Raw genomic sequence first — 25849 nt, forward strand, 5'->3', positions numbered from 1 at the left:
ATGCTGTTGCTTGGGTTCTAAGATTCCTAACCAGTCTGCCTTTTTCTCTCCACCTCTTAGAGTCTTCCCATGCTCTAGGGCTTGCCCGGCGGCTCAGTGGTAAAGAATGTGTCCTGCCAAAGCAGGAGACACAGGTCTTAATCCCTGGGTCAGAAAGATCCCATGGAGAAGGAAATGGCAACCCACTCCAATAGTTTTGCCTGGAAAATTCCACGGACATAGGAGCTGGTGGGCTACAGTCCATGGGGTCACAAAGATTCAAACGTGACAGTGACTAAACAACACCACCAACAATGCTTATTGTACATATAAAGTCTAGAGAAAAATACATTTACTCCATATTCCCAGAAGTAGAAGCCTCAAAGGTTGCCTTTTGTTGTTAAGCCACAGCCAGTATACGACTGTACCACTGCTCTGTGTGTGAATTTGGTGGGTCCTTTCTACTGTGTGAGAATCCTTGTGTGAATGGGGAACAGTCTTAACAAATGAATTATTGGATTAGAAAAAACTTGAAAAAGTAAGCACTTGCCAAAATTTTTCTGTCTCCCTGCTGTCAAGATTATGTAAGATAACAATGATCCACTGTTGGGGGAGTGGTGAACCCAAGTCTGGGAGTTTCTTTGCAAGTCTTTATTGAGGTATAATTGATACATAAAAATCTGTACCTATACACATTTAAACTATACAATTTGAAAACTAAATATATAGTTTTATATATAATATAAATATATATATATGTGTGTTTATATCTGTATGAAATGATCACCGCAATATAGTGAACATACCTATCACTCTCAGAATGTTCCTGGTGCTCCTCTATAATTCTTCCTTCCAGCCCCTCCCCAACCCACTGCTGCTCTAAGCAACCACTGATCCGCTTTAAGTCACTATAGGTTATTTTGCATTTTTTTAGAATTTCATATAAATGGAATATATACAGTATAGTCTCATTATTGTCTGGTTTCTTTCACACAACATAATTAGGTTGCAATTCACCCATGTTGTTCCATGTATCAGTAACTTGTCCCTTTTTTAAAATTTTATTTATTTTTTAACTGAAGGATAATTGCTTTACAGAATTTTGTTGTTTTCTGTCAAACCTCAACATGAATCAGCCATAGCTATACATATGTCCTCTCCCTCTTGAACCTCCCTCCCATCTCCCTCCCTATTCCATCCCTCTAGGTTGATACAGAGCCCCTGTTTGAGTTCCCTGAGACATACAGGAAATTCCCATTGGCTATCTATTTTACATATATGAATGTAAGTTTCTATGTTACTCTCTCCATACATCTCACCCTCTCCTCCCCTCTCCCCTTGTCCATAAGTCTGTTCTCTGTCTGTTTCTCCATTGCTGCCCTGCAAATAAATTCTTTGGTACCATCTTTCTAGATTCCATTTATATGCATTAGTATACAATATTTACCTTTCCCTTTCTGACTTACTTTACTCTGTATAATAGGCTCTAGGTTCATCCACCTCATTAGAACTGACTCAGATGTGTTCCTTTTTATGGCTGAGTAATATTCCATTGTGCATATGTACCGCAACCTCTTTATCCATTTTTCTGTCGATGGACATCTAGGTTGCTTCCATGTTCTAGCTATTGTAAACGGTGCTGAAATGAACATTGGGGTACGTGGGTCTTTTTCAATTTTGGTTTCCTCAAGGTATACGCCTAGGAATGGGATTGCTGGGTCATATGGTGGTTTTATTCCTAGTTTTTTGAGCAATCTCCATACTGTCTCCCATAGTGGCTGTATCAAGTTACATTCCTACCAACAGTGTAAAAGGGTTCCCTTTTCTCCATACCCTCTCCAGCATTTATTGTTTGTAGACTTTTTGTTGATGGCCATTCTGACCCCGTGAGGTGATATCTCATTATAGTTTTGATTTTCATTTCTTTAACAATGAATGATATTGAACATCTTTTCATGTGTTTGTTAGCCATCTGTATGTCTTCTTTGGAGAAATGTCTGTTTAGGTCTTTTCCACACTTTTTGATTGGGTTGTTTGTTTTTCTAGTATTGAGTTGTATGAGTTGCTTGTATATTTTGGAATTAATCCTTTATCAATTGTTTCATTGCTATTATTACCCCCATTCTGAGGGTTGTCTTTTCACCTTGCTTGGTTTTATTGAGTAGTATTCCATTCTACAGCTGCATCACAATTTGTTTATCCATTCACCTGTTGATGGACATATAGTTTGTTTCCAATTTAGAGCTATTACAGATAAAGCTGCTATGAACATTTGTGTATAAGTTTTTGTATAGATATATGCTTTCTTTTCTCTTAGGTAAATACATAGGGATAGAATAGCTGGATCATAAAGTAGGTATGTTTAACTCTTAAGAAACTGCCAGGCAGTTTACAAAGTGGTTGTACCATTCTACGTTTCTACCAGCAGTTTAAGAAAGTCCCAGTTCCTCTGCATCCTTGTCAATACATGACATAGTCAGTCTTTTTAACTTTTGCCATTCTAATAGGTATGTGGTGTTTTCTTGTGGTTCTAACTTACAGTTCCCTAAAGGGTATACTGACATTGAGCATCTTTTCAAGTGCTCTTTTGCCATCCATATATCTTTTTTAGTGAAGTATCTATTCAAATCACTTACTAAAATTTTATTGGGTTGTTTGTTTCCTTACTATTGAGTTTTGAGAGTTCTTTATACCTCTTAAACACAAATCCCTTATAAAATATATGCTTTGTACTTAAAAATAGAATTACCGTATAACCCAGCAATTCCATTCTAGGTCTAGACGCCCCAGAATTGAAAACAGGGACTTAAAGAGATCATTTGTACACCCATGTTCATAGCAGCATTATTCACAATAGCTGAAAAGTGAAAGCAACTCAAGTGTCCTTCAATAAATAACAGATAAGTAAAATGTGGTATATCCATACAAAGGAACAATATTCAATTTTAGAAAGGAAGGAAACTCTGACACTCGCTACAACATAGATGAATCTTAAAGACATTATACTACATAGAATAAGCCAGTCACAAAATGATGAGTACTGTATGATTCTACTTATATGATGAAGTGCCTAGAGTAGTCAAACCCAGAGAGACAGAAAATAGGATGGTGATCACTAGGGACTGAAGGAGGGAAGAATGGGAGTTTAGTGGGTATAGAGGTTTAGTTTTACAAGATAGAGTTCTGGAGATTGGTTGTACAATTTCATGAATGTACTTAACACTGATTAAACTGTACACTTAAAATGCTTAAGATGGTGAATTTTTATATATAAAAATTGCCACAACTAAAAAATCTTAAATATGTTTTATAAATATGTTTCCCAGTTTGTGGCTTGTCTTTTCATTCCCTTGTGTCATTCAAAGGACAAAAGTTTTTCATTTCGATAAAGTTCAATTTATCACTTAGGGAGCAATGGCACTTTTGGTGTTGTATTTAAAAAGCCTTTACCTAATCCCAGGGCACATTTTCCTGCCTCTTTACATGCCTGGCAATCTTTTTTTTTCTCTTTTACACACCACCCCCCAGCCTGGTCATCTTTGATTCAATGCTGCTGCTGCTGCTGCTGCTGCTGCTGCTGCTAAGTCACTTCAGTCGTGTCCGACTCTGTGCGACCCCATAGACGGCAGCCCACCAGGCTCCCCCATCCCTGGGATTCTCAGGCAAGAACACTGGAGTGGGTTGCCATTTCCTTCTCCAATGCATGAAAGTGAAAAGTGAAAGTGAAGTCGCTCAGTCGTGTCCGACTCTTAGTGACCCCATGGACTGCGGCCCACCAGGCTCCTCTGTCCATGGGATTTTCCAGGCAAGAGTGCTGGAGTGGGGTGCCATTGCCTTCTCCGTGATTCAATGCTAAACGTTGTAATTCTTACCTTGTAAGGTGCCAGATATTTCTATATACCTATAAATATTTTTAACCTTTGTCTGGGATGCAGTTCAACTATGTGGATATAGATTTATCCTTTTGACTCTTGCTTTCCTGATATTTGTTAGGTGGGTCTGGAGCAGTGTAGGACTAATTAATCTGCATTACTGAAGCAAGAGCTTCCTGAGTTCTAGTTTTGCCTGTTAATTGAAGTGTTTAACCATTTACATGTAATGTAATTTTTTTAGATGGATCGGTTTGAGTCTAACATCTTGCTATTTGTTTTCTGTCTGCCTCACATGCTCTTTGTTCCCTTTTTTCTCTTTCGCTTTTTTTTATCTTAATTGAGTATTTTGTATAATAAAGTTTTATCACCTTTGTTAGCTAATAGCAGAAAAGGAAGTCAAAGAATCAAAACACAAGAAGATTTAATTGTGTTGTTGCTGCCTTCAAGATGGAGGGGGCTGTGTGTCAAAGACGGTGGGCAACCTCCAGGAGCTGAAGGACAGCTAGCAGACAGCTGGCAAGGGAACATAGACCCCAGTTCAACACGAACAGGGAATTGAAGTATAACAGCAAAAGAACTTGGAAGTGCATTTTTCCCCATAGAACTGACAGACAAGAACTCTACCTGGCCAACAATTTGATTTCAGCCTCTGACACCCTCATCAGAGAACTAAGCCATGCTGTGCCTGGCTTCTGACCTATATAACTATGAGCTAATAAACAGATGTTGTCTTAAGCTGCCAAATTTGTGATACTTTGTTGTCTTAAGCTGCCAAATTTGTGATACTTTGTTATACAGCAATAGATAATAAATTACAGATATTTTTAAATTTTAGTAGCTGTCTTAGGGTTTATAGTGCACATATCTAACTTATCAGTCTACACCTAAGTGACATTTTAACACTTCATTTATAGTATAAGAAACCTTACAATAGGATCCTTCCATTTCTCTCTCTTGGCCTTTAAGCTGTTGTTCAGTTCAGTTCAGTCGTGTCTGTCTCTTTGTCACCCCATGGATTGCAGCACGCCAGGCTTCCCTGTCCATCACCAACTCCCAGAGCTTGCTCAAACTCATGTCCATCAAGTCAGTGATACCATCCAACCATCTCATTCTCTGTCATCCCCTTCTCCTGCCTTCAATCTTTCCTAGCATCAGGGTCTTATTTCTAATGAGTCTCTTCGCATCAGTCAAAGTATTGGAGTTTCAGCTTCAGCATCAGTCCTTCCAATGAATATTCAGGACTGATTTCCTTTAGGATGGACTGGTTGGATCTCCTTGCAGTCCAAGGGACTCTCAAGAGTCTTCTCCAACACCACAGTTCAAAAGCATCAGTTCTTCACGCTCAGCTTTCTTTATAGTCCAACTGTCACATCCATACATGACCACTGGAAAAACCATAGCTAGACGGACTAGTCCATTTGACTAGCAGACCTTTGTTGGCAAAGTAATGTCTCTGCTTTTTAATATGCTGTGGTCATAGCTTTTCTTCCATATTCCATAGCAATTGTTGCTTAACCTTAACTTTCACATCTGTCACAAATCCCATAATACAGTATGATTATTTTTGTTTAGTCAGTTGTCCTTTAAAGAGATTTACATAATAAGAAAAAGTCTTATATATTTATCTATGCAGTTAACTTTGTGTGGTGCTCTTCATTCCTTTGTGTAGATCCAGATTTCCATCCGGAATCACTTTCCTTCTGCCTGACGGACGTCCTTTAACATTTCTTGTACTGCGTGTGTGCTGGTGATGAATTCTTTCAGTTTTCAAGTGGCTGAAAATGACTTTTTATTGCTTTACATTATGAAGGATATTTTCCCCAGGTATAGAATACTAGTTTTTTTCTCATTTCTTGTGTTTGTTGAATTTCTAGGATCTGTGGGTTTAAAATTCCCATGAAGTCTAGAATGTTTTGTCCAATATTTCTTCAAATACTTTTTTCTGTCCTTCTCCCTTTTCAGGGGCACCATTATCACATACTAGACCTCTTAAAGTTACCAAACATCTCACTTATGCTTTTTTGATTTGTAAAAAATTTAAATAGTTTCGATTACTATGTCTACAAATTCACTATTTTTTTCTCCTCCAAAATTATAAAGGGCACCTACCAAAAAACCTATAGCTAACATTAGAGTTTATAGTAAAATATTGAACATTTTCTCCTTAAAAGCAGGGGTAAAGTAAGAATTCCATTCTCATCACTTTTATTCAACATGGTACTAGAAGCCTCAACCAGTGCAACAGGGAAGAAAAATAAAAGGCATAGAGACGTCTGTTTGCAACTGACAGAACTGTTTATTTAGAAAACCTTAAGGAATATACACAACTACTACCTAATTTTTAAATTCACAGATGACAACATTAATTTTTTGAAACTCAATTGTATTTTTATATGCTACTAACAAACAATTCGGAGAAGGCAATGGCACCCCACTCCAGTACTCTTGCCTGGAAAATCCCATGGGCAGAGGAGCCTGGAAGGCTTCATTCCATGGGGTCGCGAAGAGTCGGACACGACTGAACAACTTCACGTTCACTTTTCACTTTCATGCATTGGAGAAGGAAATGGCAACCCACTCCAGTGTTCTTGCCTGGAGAATCCCAGGGACAGCGGAGCCTTGGTGGGCTGCCATCTATGGGGTCACACAGAGTCGGACACGACTGAAGCGACTTAGCAGCAGCAGCATCAACAAACAATTGTAAACTAAAACTAAAATGAATTTCATGTATGTTCAAAAACACTAAGGCAATCCAATAGGGAAAGGAAAGTTTATGTCACAAATGATACTATAATAACTGGCTATCCATATGCAAAGGTATGAATGTCACACCATATATAAAAATTAATTTGAAATGGGTCATACACCTAAATGTAAGTAGTAAAACTGTATATTTTAGGAGGACTTCCCTGGTGGTGCAGTGGTTAAGACTCCAGTCTCCCACTCCCACTGCAGGGGGCTTGGGTTATATCCCTTGTCAGAGAACTACAATCCCGAATGCCACATGACATGGCCCCCCAAAAAACAAACAAAAAACAAATATTTTACACTTGATCTTAATGAAAACGTCAAGAAGTGTTTAAAAAATATAAAGCATATATTTTAAAAAGAAAAGCTTAGAAGAATATCTTGATGATTTGGGATAGGTAAAGTTGGCGAGCAGATCACAGATATCAATACCATAAAAGAAAACACTGATAAGTTAGATTTCATCAAAATAAAACACTCTATCCCTATACTAGACAGTTCCTGTTGTAAGACTCTAATACTGGGAGGGATTGGGGGCAGGAGGAGAAGGGGACGACTGAAGATGGGATGGCTGGATGGCATCACTGACTCAATGGACGTGAGTCTGAGTGAACTCCGGGAGTTGGTGATGGACAGGGAGGCCTGGCGTGCTGCGATTCATGCGGTCGCAAAGAGTCGGACACGACTGAGCGACTGAACTGAACTGAACTGAAATAAATTTGTATTGAATGAAAAAACAAAAGCTCTGCTTTATCAAAAGACACTATTAAAGAGAATTCCCTCACAGACCAGTGGTTAGTATTCCACACACTCACTGCCAAGGGCCTGGATTCAAGCCCTAGTCAGGGAACTAAGATCCCTCAAGCCGTGTAGCGTGGCCAGGAAAAATAAAAATAAAAAAGACACCATTAAGAATATTGAAATGCAACCTACAGACTGGGGAAAGAAATATGCAGAGAACATACATTTGGCAAAGACTGCTATGCAAAAAATGAAAAGAACTCTGTAACTTCAGTAATAAAAAGACAAACAACTAGACTTAAAACGGACCAAAAATTTGAACACTTACTTCTCAAAAGAAAATAAACAAATGGCCAATCGTCACACTAAAAAGTGATCAAGATCACTAATAATTAAATATAAATTAAAGTCACAATGAAATACCGCTATATACCTATTATAGCGGTTAAATTAAAATGACTGACAACCCCAAAGGTTGTTGAGGAGGTAGAGAAACTCCAGCTCTCAAGCTCTGTTGGTGAGAATGCAAAATTGTGTAATGATTTCGGAAAAAGATCTGACAGTTTCTTATAAAACCAAATGTTTAGTACCCTGAAAACCAGTGATTACATTGCTAGTTACACACAAAAGAAATTAAAACATATGCCTACACAAAGATTTGTATATGAATGTTCATAGTAGCTTTATTCATAATAACCAAGATGAGGAAATATCAATAGGACAGTCAATGATTCTGGGAGAATGGATAAACAAGCTCTCCTATAGTCATATACTGGAATACTACTCAGAAGGAATGAACTGATACATGCAACAACATGAAGAATCTCAAAAGCATGACACTGAGTGAAAGAAGCCTTACAAAAAGAATGCATACTGTATGATTTCACTTATATGAAATTTTAGAATGAGCAAAACTCATCTGTAGTGGAAAAAGTCAAAACATTGCCTCTGGCAGATAGGGTTGGGGAATGATAGGAAAGAACATAAGGAAACTTTTGTTACTGAGTCCAAGTTCATAGTGCTGTACTCCTTGCAGTACACAGGCCAATAAATTGAGAGATTAGTTGTTGGGACAAAAAATAGCAACTTTATTTGGAAAGCTAGCAGCCTGAGAAGATACTGATCAACTGTCCCAAACAACCATCTTATCAGAGTTAGAACTCAGGCTTCTTTTATATTGAAAGGGCAGGGAGTATGGTTTGTTTTTGCAAACTTCTTGGTGTTGGAATCTTTTGTTCTAGCAGCTGTCCATGTAGATCTGGTCATAATGTTGCTATAAACTTCCCTCAGGAGGTTATTTTCAGTTCTGCAACTTTTCGTTGTTACATGAAAGGAGAAGTATTATACCTTTAAAGGTATGAGATTGGTCTCTCATTCTTTTACAAAGGTGCAGAGCCAACGTGACTAAGAACAGGCAACACAGCATAAGGATTAGAGCTAAAGGAATAGACCCAATATGGAGTCCAGTTTGTTCTTCTCTGTTCCACTTTCATGAGTGATGGAAGTGCTCTATATCTTGGTAGGGGTTTAGGTCACTAGTCATTTGGCAAAATTCGGTCAATATATTCTTAAAATTTGTGTCTCATTATACGTAGATTTTATATTTAAAAAACCTGTAAACAAATGTTCTATTCTAATTAATTATCTGCCTGCTGAAGTATTTGGGGGGACATGTACTGATGTCCCGGAGAAGGCAATGGCACCCCACTCCAGCACTCTTGCCTGGAAAATCCCATGGACGGAGGAGCCTGGTGGGCCGCAGTCCATGGGGTCACTAAGAGTCGGACATGACTGAGCGACTTCACTTTCACTTTTCACTTTCACGCATTGGAGAAGGAAATGGCAACCCACTCCAGTGTTCTTGCCTGGAGAATCCCAGGGACGGGGGAGCCTGGTGAGCTGCCGTCTATGGGGTCGCACAGAGTCGGACACAACTGATGCGACTTAGCAGCAGCAGCAGCAGTACTGATATCCACAATTTAAAGTACATTAAAAATGAGATAGATTAATGGATGGAGGGATGGATCAAGAAATTTATGATAAAACAATTTAGTAGAAGGTTAATGGTAAAATCAAGATGGGTATATCAGTGTTCACTATAAAATTCAATTTTGCTGTATGTTTGAAATTTTAGTATTAAAATCCTGAGAAAAAAATTAAAAGAACACACAGAAAAGCATGTTGTAAAAAGTAAAAATCCCCCTTTCTCCACCTCAACCTTTGCCCTTTTCCAGAAGTAACCACTATTATTAACAGTTTGGTAGATATTATTGTGAATCCTTTTTCTTTGAATTTGCATAAATGTGAAGGTTGAAATATATAGTGATCTTTTTAAAACACAAAGGAGATTGATTGAACTAGTCACACATTGAGTAATCTGCTTTATTTACTTGATATTTTGTCTTGGAGATCATTCTACATCAGCACAAAGTTACTGACTTTTTTGCTGTTGAAGAAACAAACCTCTCCAAAGCAGCTGGGCCCAATCATGTATAATAGGGCTGGGTTTTTTAAAAAAAAAATATTTGTATCAACGCCTGATTCCCCACATTGTTGCCAACACTGAACATTATCAGTCTTTTTCATTTTTGTCTGTCCAATGGGTGAAAAATGTTTTGCATTTTCCTGAGAGTTGGTGAGTTTCTGAGTCAGTATTTGATTGGCCATGTATGGTTTTTCTTTTGTGACTTGCCTTTTCATATTCTTTGTCCTCTTCTCTATTAGGTTTCACTCCTTCTAATTGATTCTTTATGTATTCTGGATCTATTCCTTTGGCAGTTATCATGCTGAAAATATAAATCTCCTAGTGTGTGGATCATGTCCTTCGATTAACAAGTTTTAAGTGTATTAGTCACTCAGTCGTGTCTGACTCTTTTCGATCCATGGTCTAGAGCCCACCAGGCTCCTCTGTCCATGGAATTCTCCAGGCAAGAATACCAGAATGAAAAAAAAAAAAAAAAAAGAATACCAGAATGGATAGCCATTCCCTTCTCCTAGGGATCTTCCCAATCCAGGGATCAAACCCTGGTCTTCTACACAGCAAGCAGATTCTTTACCACCTGAGCCACCAGGGAAGCCCATTCAAATGTATAAGCCTTTCTTCATGGTTTGTCTTAAGAAATTTTCTGCTATCACAAGATCATCAAGATATTCTCTTATATCATCTCCTAAAAAGTTTTCCAGATTTTTTTTTTCCTCTGCATATTTATAGTCTGGATAATAAGAAAACAAGATGACATCATGCATAGTGTTTTACAGCCTGTGGTTTTGTCATTTAGCAATAGATTTTGAACATCTTTTCATATGAATAAATGTGTCAGTACTGTTGTGGATGGGGTTTCCCAGGAAACAGACCCAGAGACAGAGATTTGTGTGCACGAAGTTTATTAGGCAGTGCTTTCAAGTTCAACATGTATGGGGGAAGGGAGTGAAGTAGGATCAGACTGGAGGGCAAGCTAGGTAATGGTGCAGGAGCGACAAGGGCTCCAACTTTGGAGCTTAAAGGGCCCCGTAAAGCTGTCTCTAACTGAAGAAAGAAGGCTATGACTTTATATTCCTGGGTTGTTAGATGTGGGCTGCCCCCACCCCAGGAAGAGGGTGTGACGCTGGTCAAGGTAGCTGACTTCCTCAAGATAGATGACAGATGAAGGCTGTCAGCCTGTAGTACTTCCAATAGTTGGGCTTCCTGAAGAGGTATCTGTGCAGCACATCACAGGGTCCACCACGGTTAGGGACACTTTTGACTCTGAATAGCAGAAAACCTGACCAACCCTTGCTAATAAACAGGAGTTGGTCTGACTTAACAGAAGGTCTGCGGCAGGTGAGAGCTGGCATCAATAGTATCTGTCCTTTTTATCAGGAAAGCAACATTTTTTCTCAGAAGTCCCCAGAAGACTTCCCCTTCTATTCAATTGGCCAGAACTGGATCACAGGTCCATCCCTATGGGCAGGGGAAGATGGAAAAGTGGGAACAGGATTGCCAGGATTCTGTGCCTAGAGCAGTGAACATTGATTGCTAACAGACCAGTCTCTGGGTTCTGTTAGCAGAGAAGGGGAAAGGATATTAGACCCAAAAGTGACAAGGCCTGCCACAAATAGACCCCTACAAAATTATTTTGGAATAATTGCCTATAGATATAACTTATTGAAATGATCTCCCTGGACATTTGGTTGTTTCCAGCTTTTTGCAATTATCCATGGTAGTATAGGGCTCCCTTGGTGGCTCAGACAGTAAAGAATTCGCCTGTAATGCAGGAGACCTGGTTTCGATTCCTGGATCAGGAAGATTCCCCTGGTAAGGGGAATGGCTACCCACTCCAGTATTCTTGCCTGGAAAATCCCTTGGACAGAGGAGCCTGGCGGGCTACAGTCCATGGGGTTGCAGAGTTGGACATGACTGAGCAACTAACACTTTTACTGTAGTATAATAAATGTCTTTGTAATGTTTCCCTGCCCATATCCTCATTTATTTCTTCAGGGCGAAGTGCTGTATATGTAATTACTAGGCAGAGGGAATGTACCTTCAAAAAAGGTTTGATGCAGATTGCCAAGATGTACCTTAGAAAGGCTCAACAAATTTATATTTTACTTGAGCAGTGAATGAAGAAGCCTGTCCTCACTGACCCTGGATATTAACATCCTCATTAATTTTCACCAGTTTTATACTCTTTAAAAAGTACCTAGTTTGGGCTTTCCCGGTGGCTCAGTGGCAAAGAATCCACCTGCCAATGGAGGAGACATGGGTTCGATTCCTGGCCCTGGAGGATCCTTACAGTCGCAGAGCACCTAAACCCGTGGGCCACAACTGTCAAGCCCACTCTCTAGAGCCTGGGAACCGCAACTACTGAACCCACGTGCTGCAGCTACTGAAATCCACGCAACTGGAGTCCATGCTCCACAACAAAAGAAGCCACTGCAATGAGAAGCCCACACACTGCAACTGAAGAGTAGCCCCGGATTCTGCAACTAGAGGAAAGCTCTCCCAGCAACGAAGACCCAGCCCAATGAAAAATACATAAATAAATGGGTTTTTAAAGTACCTAGTTTTGAGTTTTATTTTGCTTTGATTTTTATTAACCATTTCTGCTAGTGTTTTCATTGTGGTCTAAAAAACAAAAATGTGCTTTGGCCTGTAGCTTTCTGGAAAATAATGAGATATAATCAGGGTTTCATTGTCATGCTCTAGGGGTTAATTCCAGCTGGACTGAGTTGTTTTGCTGGTCAAGACATGAACATAGTGATTAACAGTTTCCTTTTAACCTGGGCCCAAGGAATTTCAGGGCATTTTGACCCAGTTTGTTAACATTGTTTATCAATAACAGTGAGGCTGATGATTTGCAGGTGGTCTTGATGTTACCCATCCCCACCTCCACCCCCAGAGGGCTATTGTCTGTTACATTTCTGAAAAATGGCTAGGTGTTACAAATACCTAAATATATGTTCATAATTATTCATAGTATTCACAGTGGCAGCAATAGAACTACACATATGAATATTTGTATAACCTATAAATTGATTTTTAAGATATCACTCAGCAAGGTAAAAGGAGAAAAAAATAATTTTGCTAATTCCTCCAGTGAGGATTGACTTGTGAATTTAGAATCATATGCCATAACTATCTTATTGGGAAACACGGCAGTGCTGTTTTAAAAACACTTACTGAATATTTAGCTCATGAATAATAGATCTCTAACTCCAGATTGTATTTTCTTAGTGAAAAAGGGTTAACAATTATTATTAGAGCAAAAATAAAAACATAGTGCTATAAATCTGAAAAAAAATCACCTGAATATTTTAATATCTCTAAATATATGAATATCTTGTACTAAAATTGCTAGAGTAATTTTTATTGCATTTTATATGACTTTTGTATAATCATTGCTGCATTTTATAATTTTTGCACACATTATAGTCTTGCATGTAAGTACTAAGTACTGGCTCAGAAAAATATTAAGTCCACATGCACTTAAAAGATATAGAAATATAAATTTAAACAGTCAAAAAGATATTTGATATATTTATAATTTGTAAATTAATAAGTTATGTCTGAAATATAGAGTAATAAACTAACAGTACTAAAACATGATGTGAAATTATGTGGCCACTACAAGAATAAAGCTAGCTATAATTGTCAAAATAGTATAGATTAAAAACAATTAGACTACTCAATTCAGATTAGAATATAGAGAAAATGTAATATAGTATCGTTCTTTACTGAACCAATTTAGTAATACATAAATAGAGCATAAGAACTGTTCATACTTTTGATTTAATAAATATGTATCTGTAGTAGTCTAATATAATAATCCTACATCCAGAAAAACCTGTATACACAAAGATATCCATTGCAGCATTGTCTGTAGTGATGAAAATTATAAGCAATTTAGACATCCAAAAGTCGGAGAAGAATTAATAAATGATGAAACCAGTAAGATACCTATATAATGGAGTTTTTGTTGTTATTGTCGTTGTTTTTAGGCCACACAAAGCAACATCCTGAATCTTAGTTTCTCATCCAGGGATCAAATCTGTGCACCCTGCACTGGGAGTGTGGATGGAGTCTTTAGCCCTGCACCACCAGCAAAGTTCCTATAATGGAGTTTAATGAAACTATAAAATGGAATAATGAAGATCCCTGTGTGTTGCTATTAGCTATTAGTAGGAGATGACGCTAACTGAAAATAAGCAAGATGCAGAAAAGCTGAACAGTAGGGAATATGTTTTAAGAGTATGAATATAGGTACATATTTCCTGATATTTTTCAAAACAGAGCAATGGACAGATAAAGCAAAAACTAATATAAAGTGGTTTTGTAAATTGGGAGGAAAGGAATGTGGAAAGCACAAAGATGGAAGCTTGTAAAAGATGGCCTCCAAAGATCCCCACCTCCTGGTATTCACATCCTTGTAAAGTTCCCTTAATATTATGTCAGGATTGCTCTGTGTGGCCAAAAGAATTTGGCAGAAATGATGATGTGACTTCCAAGATTAGGTTCTTAAAAGACAATGTAGCTTCCGTTTTATTCTTTCTTTTCTTTTGCATCACTTGTTCTGGGGGAAGGCAGTTGCCCTGTTGAGCGGTCACTCCCACAGGGTGAGGGTCTGAGGGCTGCCAACAGTCACATGGGTGAACCAACCATCTTGGAAGCAGATCATTTAGCCCCAGTTTAGCCTTGAAATGACTGCAGCCCTGGCTGATGTCTAGACTGTATTTCATGAGAGACCCTGAGCTAGAACCATCCAGCTAAGCCATCCTAGATTTCTGACCTACCGAAACTGTGAGATAATGAACATTTGTTATTTTGAATTGTTAAGTTTGGTCTAATTTGTTAGGCAGCAGTAGATCATGAATACACGTTGGAGCCATAAAACTGATTTAAATAATTAAAAATCTGAATATAAATAAAAAGGAAAAAAAAGCAGTCCTTAAAAATTCAAGACAAAGGGAAACAAACTGAACTATCAAGCTAGTGGCAAAACTACACAGACGATGATTACTTCAAGTGACTTGCAAACAGTACTTTTTACTGTACATTCCTAATGTGCTAGATCCTAAAAGGACAAAAAGAACTGCAAATAAATCTTAAATGACGTTCAGTTGTTTAATTGTAAGCAATGACATCTGTATTGCTGCCCTGACACTATTCTATCTGTATAGAAGTAAAGCAAAGAAGTCATTATGTTAACATCACTAAGAACCAAGATTTTATATGAGTCAGAAAAGAGACACAAACACAAAATCAAAGAAGTAAGTAAAAATCCTTTGCTCTTTAATTTGGATTGGAAATAGCAGTATGGATTCATTATTTTTCTTTCTCCAAAAATATGTCTTTCTAGCTCTGTGCACTGAAAGACCTAAAAGAAATAACAACATAATAGCAATAAATACCCACCCAGATTGTGATGACTAAATATAATTTAAAACAAATAAGCATGCAGAATTCCTTAGGGAAATGGCTAATTTCAATTCTGAGACTGGAAATAGAAAAGATGAACCTGGAATGTTCTGTGTTACTAGAAATTAAGAACTACAAGAGTCAAATTAAAGGACTAAGGAGCCACCTTTGTGAGGGGCTGTCACTGGCCCAAGATAGGATACTTTGAGCATCCAAAAAGTGTAATGACTACAAAGTAGTATATGTTTTTATACACCAAATATTTTAAAACTTCTTGAGTTCGTAATGATGTGTGTGTTAGTGGCTCAATTGTGTCCAACTCTATGTGACCCCATGGACTGTAGCCCACCAGGCACCTCTGTCCGTGGAATTCTCCAGGTAAGAATACTGGAGTGGGTTGCCATGCCCTTCTCCAGAGAATCTTCCCCACCCAGGGATCGAATCTAGGTTTCCTGCACTGCAGGCAGATTCTTTACCATCTGAGGCACCAATGATACTAAAATATAAGTAAAACCTCAATGTTCACTTTTTGGAGGTTGCTTGGACACCAACTTATTAATCATAAAATTGACAAAGGAGAAAAATTTAAACATTTTTTTTCTGCCTGGCTGTGTTTCAGAGCATCCAGAATTAATGGGAAAGTTCTTCAGCTTATAATTGAAGCTCTGAAAGAATGTCAGAATCAGAAAATCACCATTTCATGAAGGAATGGTTTCGGTTATGAAAATGCTTTAATATCTTGATCTCAGTGGTAGCTACATGACTGGATCATATATAAATATTTTTCCAGCTATCCATTTAATTTTTATGCATTTTATTGCAAGTATAGTTCAATTTAATAATTTTACCTCAATTTTAAAAAAATTCCCATTATGTCTTCCTATGTAGTGTAATAGGAAGTACAGCACCGTATGAAATATCCTTGCCAAAAAATTGAACTTGAATCTAAACAGGGCTCTATATATAACCAACTCACAGAAAATAAAGAGAACAGAGGAACATGTTAAATGATACCAACAGGGTACAACCAGACAAATGGAGAATATGGGACGTTCTATAGAACAAATGGGTCTTCCCTGGTGGCTCAGCTGGTAAAGAATCTGCCTGCAATGCGGGAGACCTGGGTTGGGAAGATCCCCTGGAGCAGGGAAAGGCTACCCACTCCAGGATTCTGGCCTGGAGAATTCCATGGACTGTATAGTCCATGGAGTCGCAAAGAGTCGGATATGACTGAGCAACTTTCACTTTTCACTTTCATAGAATAAATGTCCATGGAGTAGCCAAGAGTTAGACATGACTGAGTGACTGAACACGAATCTGTGCACAGGACAAATGACATGACTTCTTCAGTGAATTCATGATATAAAAGAGAAAGGGAAGGGGAAAGGATGAGTCATAAATTGAAAGAGACTTAAGTGTTAGTCGCTCAGTCATGCCCAACTCTTTGCAACCCATGGACTCCAGCCCACCAGGTTCCTCTGTCCATGAGATATTCTAGGCAAGGATACTGGAGTTGGCCACCATTTCCTTCACCAGGGGATATTTCCACCCCAGGGATCGAACCTGGGTCCCTGCACTGCAGGCAGATTCTTTACTGACTGAGCTACAAGGGAAGCCCAAAAGAGACTTAAGAGACATATTAATCAAAACAATATCTGGACATTGTTTGGGTCTTGATTGAAACAAACCAACTATGAAAAGCCATTTTTGAGACTATCAGAATCATTTGAACACAGATGATATTAAAGGATTAGTGTTCATTTTATTAGATGTGATGGTGGTATTGTGTTCTTAAAGTCTGTATCCTGGTAGACAGTTGAGTATTTATGCTTTAAAATATTGTTGGAGAGAAATACAGAGAGGAATAAATGACTCAAGAAAGCCACAAGGGTAATAACTGTTGAAGCTGAATGATAGATAAACTGGGGCTCGTTAAACTTGCTTCTTTATTTTTGCATATGTTAAGAAGCTCTTCAGTTATTGAGCTTCAATTCACCCTTCTATACCTTGTGATTCTGGGGATGGAGTTTGACCATCCACATTTCTGCTTTGCCAACTGTTCCCCATCAGATTCTGACCATAGGGGGTTGATAGAGGGAGACTGCAGGGCTGGAGGAGAATGATGGAATTTAAACTCCTTTCTGTTCTTCCTTGTTGCTTCCTGCCAGCTTCCTGCCTCCCTCAGCATCTCCCCACCCAGGAGCATTTCTTCACCCCTGAATCAGCAGCTCCATTCATGTCAACAGCTGATTGCAGTTTGCAGTTTTCCAACATTCACAGAATGAGCCTCGTCAAACCCACATCAGAAACACCAGCATGAGGTGAGCAGCAGCCCTTCCTCAGAGGTCTGGGTCCCAGCCCATGGAGCCCTTCCTCTAAGCTTCTAAGTTGTAATAATTCCATTCTCTTTCCCTGGTACGCAAGCCCTGGGGCGGGAGTGGTAGCAGTTTTCTGTTTCCTACTCCAAGATATCTTACAGTTCTCTGCACCACTTGAGTTAATCTATTGATAACTTAACAACTTTATGACTACTTCACGCTTTTTACATGACTTTCTGCCCATTCAAATAACTAATGTGGCTTCTGCCTCTTGACTGGGCCCTACTGAAAGGTAAACCCATCAGTCATTGGTTAAAGGCTGCTTCCAGGGAGGTTCATTACCCAGCATTTGCCATCAGTCACAGGGGCGGTAAAGTCGACACCTGCAGCAGGGCAGGCTCCAGTTGCAAGAGACAACACTTAGGCAAAGTACTGTGGGAGCTAGCTTTGGAAGTTGGGCCAGTGTGTACTAAAGTGATAAGGGAGAGGGAACAAGGGCGGGATGGGGGCGGGGTGTGACGATGTTTGCTACACAGCCTAATGCTCTTTATAAAAAATTAATTTCTCATTACACAAGCATTCATTATCTTTGAAAGACTTAGTCATTAAGCATAAGGCAAAAGTCCTCTCAATCACCGTTCCCCATCTAGATTCCCTTTGCTTCCTTGCTCCCTAGAGGTAATCACTGTTATCAGTTATCAGTTACATGTGTTTTTCTACATATATATGTATATAAAACATACATGGCATTATTTTGTAGCTTTTGGTTTTTATTTCAGAGTATACATGTCTTTTTGCAGTTTGCTTTATTTACAAAACAATTTGTCTTGGAACTCATTCCATATTATGACACATAGATCCACCTATTTCTTTTTAACTGTTGCATAATATTCTCTAACATCCATATGCCATTGTTTATTTTGCTTGTGATCTATGTTCACAATTAACAAAATTCTATGATTAATATTCATGTCTGTGTGTCTTTGCACCAGTTTAGGAGTGTTTTTCCAGGTTAGATACAGAACAATAGAAATGCTGGGTCAATTTTAAATGTGCATTAGATGTTAAAAATATGTCTTCTGAAATGTGGTTCTAATGTACAAGCTGTGATATTGCAGCTTATAATAAGAAATATATATATAGTAAGTCCCCTACATACAAATGAGTTCCATTCCGAAAGCGCATTTGGAAGTCCAATTCGTTGTAAGTCCAACAAAATTAGCCTAGGTACCCAACTAACACAATAGGCTATATACTACTGTATAGTAATTGGTTTGTAATACTTTTCACACAAATAATACATAAAAAACAAACAAAAAATAAGGAAAACATTTTTAATCTTACAGTATAGTGCCTTGAAAAGTACAGTACTATAGTACAATAGCTGGCATACAGAAGCTGATAGCAGGACAAAGTACAGCTTTTATGCTTGCTTCTGGGCATCCTGTTCAGTTCAGTTCAGTTCAGTTGCTCAGTCGTGTCCGACTCTTTGCGACCCCATGAACTGCAGCACGCCAGGCCTCCCTGTCCACCACCAACTCCCGGAGTTCACTCAGAGCATCCTGAGCTTGAAATAAAAATACTGTACTACTGGACTCTATACAGTACTGTACAGTAAGGTGCGCAAAAACACAACCACTTGTAGAGGATGCACGCACATGATAATGTACACCAGACCTGTCAACTATTATGTGATTGGATGTGCAAACGCACGTTTGCATCTTTGATAGTTCACAACTTGAACGTTCCTATGTAGGAGACATACTGTAGTTGGTCTTCATCCTCATTTCTGGCAGGGTTCCTAAAACCCTTGGAATTTCCTAAGCAAAGAGAGCAACAAAGGTGTCTTTGTGATGTGAATAAGGTGATTCCCCAACTGCACCTAAGAATGGGGGCTGGTTGCCAGAGGAATCAACGTTGTGATTAGAGGGTTGCAACTTTCAGTCCTACCTTCTAACCTCGGGGGAGGGGATGGGAGGAGAGCTGGAGGTTGTCACCAGAGTCGCCAATGGCCAATGACTGAATCAATCTTGACTAAGTAATGAAGCCTCCTTAAAAACCCAAACCTATAGGATTCAGAGAGCCTCTGGATTGGTGAACTCGTGCTTATCTCGGGGGAATGGGACTACTGGAGAGGACATGGACACGCCTCATCCTTTCCCCACACCTTGTCCTAAGAATCCTTTCCGTCTAGCTGTTCCTGAGTTATATCCTTTTATAATAAACCGATGGTCTAGTAGGTAAATCGTTTCTCTGAGTTCTTTGAGCCGCTTTAGCAAACGAACTGAACCCTGGGAGGGGATCTTTGGAACTTAGCCAGTTGATCAGAAGTATAACGTCAAGATTGAGTTGAATTCTTGGACACCCCACTGGTGTCTGAAAATTGGTGTTGTATGGGAAGCACCTCCTCTCCCACCAAAAAAAACCCCCTACACATTCAAACTGGGTTTGGGAACTCAAGAGTTGGTGTCAGTGAAATGGGATTTGCTAGAATGGCCCAGGTGCAAAGAAACTTGTAGTTTAGGAAGGGAAAGGATGAATGGGAATGGGGAGGTACATATATCCTTATTACAAAATTTTAAACTAGTTTGGGAAGTCTTAACATATAATTTGCTATTCTGCTTCCCCTCAAGGGTCTTACAGATGCTAATTAAAAACATTAGGTTAATTAACAAGAGAATGAGAAGACACTGAGAGGCAACTCTTCTTCCCCACTAGGTGGAACTTTTTAAACTGTTTTTAAGGCATAAGGTAGATAACATGAATATTGACTGGAGAGAGCCCTGGGGACTTGTACCAGTAGGGTGGAAATCTTTAGATGGTTGTTAAGAAATAGGATGAAATAAAAATGGGACATTGGTGGGGTTAAAACAAAGGTTTCTTTTTAAAAATAATTTCTTTTGGCCAACCTGTGCGGTTTGGGGGAATTCTCTGACCAGGGATTCAGCCTGGGCTATGGCAGTGAAAAAGTCCTATCCAATAGACCGCCAGGCAACTCACCAAAACAAAGGGGTCCTAAAGGATGGGTGGGCAAAAGGACCCCTGGTTGACTCCCAATATTAAAGGACCCCAAACAAGTCCGCTCTATATACCCTAGTGGAGAAATTAAAAGCTGGAAAGCAAACTTTGCGATGAGAAACATGACCAGTATAGTAATTGCTTGGGGTCATGCTTAGGCCTGTTAATCAAAACAGAGATTGATAAAAGGGTTGGGGTCCCTAAGCTTGACCCCTCGCTGGAGCCTTTTACACTAGAGTGGATAAAATGCGTAGGGGGTGAAGAAGAGAAGTTGCCAGTACTCACTGATAGGAGAATCACATGAACCTATTGGTGAAGCCCTTACTTAGGTTACAACTAGATGGAGAGAAAGTAAAAATGGAATGGTTGATAGAATCATGAAAATTGAAATGTCTAAGCAGGGATTATGTAAAAAAGTTGTGTCGGTGGGAGAATGGCATTGAAACATGTATACTATCATGTAAGAAACGAATCGCCAGTCTATGTTCGATACAGGATACAGGATGCTTGGGGCTGGTGCCCGGGGAAGATCCAGAGAGATGATATGGGGTGGGAGGTGGGAAGGGGGTTCAGGATTGGGAACTCGTGTACACCCGTGGTGGATTCATGTCAATGTATGGCAAAACCAATACAGTATTATAAAGCAAAATAAAGTAAAAATTAAAATTTAAAAAAAAAGTTGTGTCAGTGTTACCGGAACGTTTTGTGGGAATGGCTGTTATGTCTGGCTGGGGAACACCTCCCCTACCTAGTGCTGTAAAATCCAAACCTGTGGATGAGGTCCTAAGGGAGGCTACAGTTAGGACCGTAATGGATGGTACTAAGATAAAGTTTTGTGGGAGAAGCCGTATGTTGGAACAGGCTTTCTGTGAAGTGGTGGTATCTCTCTTACCTGTCATGGGGACAGACATACTATCTGACCGGGGAATGTTTCTCCCACTGAGGATTGTAAAACAGAGGACACGTGACTCCACCCCTTAAGCAACATTAATGGGACTTGCTAAATGGGAACCAGTAAGACCGCCTAAGCCCACACAGTGGAATAGAAGCTGGGTACCAGTAGGGACAAAGTCTCTGTGCCACAGCCCAACATGGAATGTAGCTTGGACTTAGGGCAGGAGCCTGTCAGCACTCCCCGTGACAACTGGGACTCGCAACTAGAGAATTCCCATTTGAGGGCTATTTGCTACCTTGTTATTAGACATTATTAATTGAAGCTACCCTTATGACTGAAGGACTTAAAGTGCTCTTAAATCTGAAATGGTTATAATGTCAAGGACAACGTTGGAGAAATGCCCTAATGGGAATGGCGGCACCCAGAACAGTTCCATAACAATATGGGAATGGGTTATACAGGATTTTGTTATTGGGAGGAAGAAAGCAAGGAGACAGTCAGGAACAGGGAGCCTCTTTTCTCCTAGGACTGACTCCAGAACTGTGTGAGTAGCGGCTGGATTCTACCGTCATTTGAACAGTGCCCTATAAACAGCTCTCTACTGACAGAGAAAGGGCCACTTGGTTTGTGGACAGCAGTTTCACAGTGAATGAACACCCCCGCTCGAAGAAGGTGAAAACAAATTAGCTCAGTGGGCTGAGTTGTATGGTGTTTGCTTAGCAGTGATGAAAGAATTGAACGGTGGTAAAGCCCCTGTGTCTGAGTTTTCACTGACTCATGGGCAGCAGCCATTGGCCATACGGGCAGGCAGAGGGCAAGGGAAACCTGGCTTATTAAAGAGATGCCCTTATGGAAGTCACTATGGGAATTTGAGGGGGGCGTGAAGGTAGGACGTGTCAATGCTCATTGGGAGAATCCCATTCCGGCTTTGGGAGGTGACTGGAATCAACAAGCAGATATCCATCCCCTCACTTGCTGGAGGTGGCCACCTGGGCCCATGAAATGAGTGGATATAGGGGTGCTGAAGCATTGCAGAGATGGGACTGATCCAGACGTGGTCCTCTTGTTCCCTCTGAGATGCAAGATGCCAAATAAGAGCTGTTCTGTCAGCGAGACAGACAGGGGTGCGGTGGGCTGTGTGGCAGATTCTGGTGGGAAGACCTTGACTGTAGCTGCCAAGTGAGGCCAAGGCTGGAGGTTCAGGGCTCCAAATGGATCCTGGGTCCTGACAGGGGCAATGTTGAGCCCAGCCTGGGCTTTACTTGCCCGGTGGTCGATGCCACTTCTCAGGGTGTTAGGAGAGGACCTGAACACAGGAGAGGGCACCAATTTGAACATCTGATCATCATTTCTTCAGACTAAGGAACGCACTTCACCAGCTCATAATGTCAAAGGATGTATGTTTGTGCTAAGTCACTCAGTCACGTCCGACTCTTTGCAATCCCACAGACTGTAGCCTGCCAGGCTCCTCTGTCCATGGGAATCTCCAAGGATGGACAGCAATATATCCTCTTCAGAGTGTGATGGAATCTGAAGGGGCAGTTAGAACAATGGTTGTCTATAACAGAGGATAGACGCATGAAGGGCCAGCTTCCATGCCTTCAACACTCACATGAGTGGGGCTAAAGGGTTTCCTCGCTGCGTAGATTTCTCTGTTTCTCTGGTGGATCTGAGGAAAAGGGGGAGTGAAAGGCATTGGTATTTTTTTCTTCCCCACATCACTTTGGCTTTTTTTTCCTCCCTACTTGATGCAGGGGTCACAAGACCAGGGCTGGAAACAGGGATGGTTCCTGAGCAAGAAACTACAACTGTGTTTTTAACCTTTGTGTCAGAATTCCTAAGAGCCTGATGGGGCGGGATGTGCCTTTACACGTGTAACAAAATTGGGATCAACAGCGAAAGCAGCTATATTGCCTAGAGGTAAAGATAGCCTGCTAGTTCTGAGTCTGTGTAACCTTATCTGACTAGAGGAGCACTCAGGGGGAGGCGCTTGCTTAACTAGTATTGCTGCCTGCCATCTACACCAGCACCGAGGCCGAACCTAAAGTCCCTCCCAAAGGCAGGAAAATTTGGATATAGATGGAGAGAAGGGAAAATGGTAGCTGAGGGTAAATAGGAATGAATAAATAAATTGGTTCCATAATGAGGGACATCCAACATTATGTTAACATCTCCCAAGAGGCTCAAAGCAAGATACCTGAAAGGGTGAAGCCACATGTTGCTGACCCCACTCCTGCTTTTAGTACCTGACAAGATCAAATTTAAGCTTGCAAACCTGAGTGGACCTGGCCCTGGGAGACATTTTCTTATGATCTGATGCTGGGTTGGAAATTTATTAATGACTGAGTGGGATTCTAGTCATGGGCCGGTATCTTTTGACTTTTAGGATTATTTTGTTGTAAGGGATCCATATTTGAAGATCAGGGGGTGAACTGGGATATTTTGACTTACAATAAGAAATATATACCTTTGGTCCCCTATTGTGGCAGTTACTAAAATCCTTGGAACTTCCGAAGTGAAGAGAGCAACAAAGGTGTCTTTTGTTATGTTAACGAAGTGGCTTTTGGACTGTACCTAAGAATGGGGTTGGTTGCCAGGGGGACCAACATGTTGATTAGAAGGTTGGAACTTTTAGTCCTTCCTCCTCATTTTGGAGGAGTAGAGGGGAGCTGTAAGTTGAATCTATCACCCATGGCCAATGACTTAGTCAATCGTGCCTGTGTAACAAAGCCTACATAAACACCCAAAAGTACAGAGTTCAGAGAGCTTCCAGCCTGGTGAACACGTGGAGATGTGGGGAGAGTGGTGAGCCCAGGGAGGGCATGGAAGCATGAGCCCAGGGGAGTCCTTTCCCCCCACCTTGCTCTATGAATCTCTTCCCTCTGGCTTCCTGAGTTGTAGCCTTTTATAATGAACCAGTGATCTAGTGAGTAAAATGTTTGAGTTCTTTGAGCTGCCCTAGCAAATTAATCGAACCCAAGGAGTGGGTTGTTAGAACAAAGCCAACTGTTCCAAAGTACAGGTCACAACCTGGACTTGGGACTGGCATCTGAAGTGGGGGTGAGGTAGAGGGCAGTCCTGTAGGACTGAACCTTCAACCTATGGAATCTGATGCTGTCTCTGGGTAGATGGTATCAGAATTGATATGACCTGAGTTGAATTCTTGGACACCCTGCTGGTGTCTGAGAATTGCTTGTTTGTTTGGGGAAACCTCCCTGCCCCCAACATACATTGGAAATTGGATCTCAGAACACCTAAAAGACAAGGGTACTAGGAAGGTGCCAATGTTCTTCTTACTATAGGACTCACTATAGCTATCTTAGCCTTCATTTCCCATCTGGCTCTGCTCTGGGCCCTCTTAGTAGAGGATAACCCAGTGGGGAGAAAGCTAGCTGTTCACCCCAGCCATCCACAAGCCACCAGGCATCTTCTGCATTCTACTGTCCACGGGGCCACCAGGGCAGGACTAACTTGAATGTCACAGGAGACACCAAAGTGGAGTCTTTATGCTGGCAGCAATGTCTGTGGTGTCCCCTGAGAGCAGAGTCTCAGAGATTCTTGGAATGGGCTTGTTCCTGGGCCTCTGTGACAGTCCTTAGCAACTCCTGGAATAATTACAGTAATTACATATGAATGAGTTCCATTCAGAGAGTGCGTTCATTAGGTCCAATTTGTTCGGAAGTCCAACAAAGTTTGCCTAGGTACTCAACTAACACAATCGGCTATATAGTACTGTACTGCAATAGATTTATAATACTTTTCACACAAATAATATATCAGTTCAGTTCAGTTCAGTCACTCAGTCTTGTCCGACTCTCTGCCACCCCATAGACTGCAGCATGCCAGGCTTCCCTGTCAATCACCAACTCCCGGAGCTTACTCAAACTCATGTCCATCGAGTCAGTAATGCCATCCAACCATCTCATCCTTTGTTGTCCCCTTCTCCTTCTGCCTTCAATCTTTCCCAGCATCAGGGTCTTTTCCAGTGAGTCACTTCTTCACATCAGATGGCCAAATACTGGAGTTTCCGCTTCAGCATCAGTCCTTCGAATGAATATTCAGGACTGATTTCCTTTAGGATGGACTGGTTGGATCTCCTTGCAGTCCAAGAGACTCGCAATAGTCTTTTCCAACACCACTGTTCAAAAGCATCAATTCTTTGGTGCTCAGCTTTCTTTACGGTCCAACTCTCAAATCCATACATGACTACTGGAAAAACCATAGCTTTGACTAGACAGACCTTTGTTGGCAAACTTATGTCTCTTCTTTTTAATATGGTGTCTAGGTTGGTCATAGCTTTTCTTCCAAGGAGCAAGTGTCATAAATTCATGGCTTCATGAAATAATATATAAACAAACACAAAAAATAAAACATTTTTAATCTT

Source organism: Ovis canadensis, chromosome X (assembly GCF_042477335.2).
Source record: "Ovis canadensis isolate MfBH-ARS-UI-01 breed Bighorn chromosome X, ARS-UI_OviCan_v2, whole genome shotgun sequence".
NCBI lineage: Eukaryota > Metazoa > Chordata > Mammalia > Artiodactyla > Bovidae > Ovis > Ovis canadensis.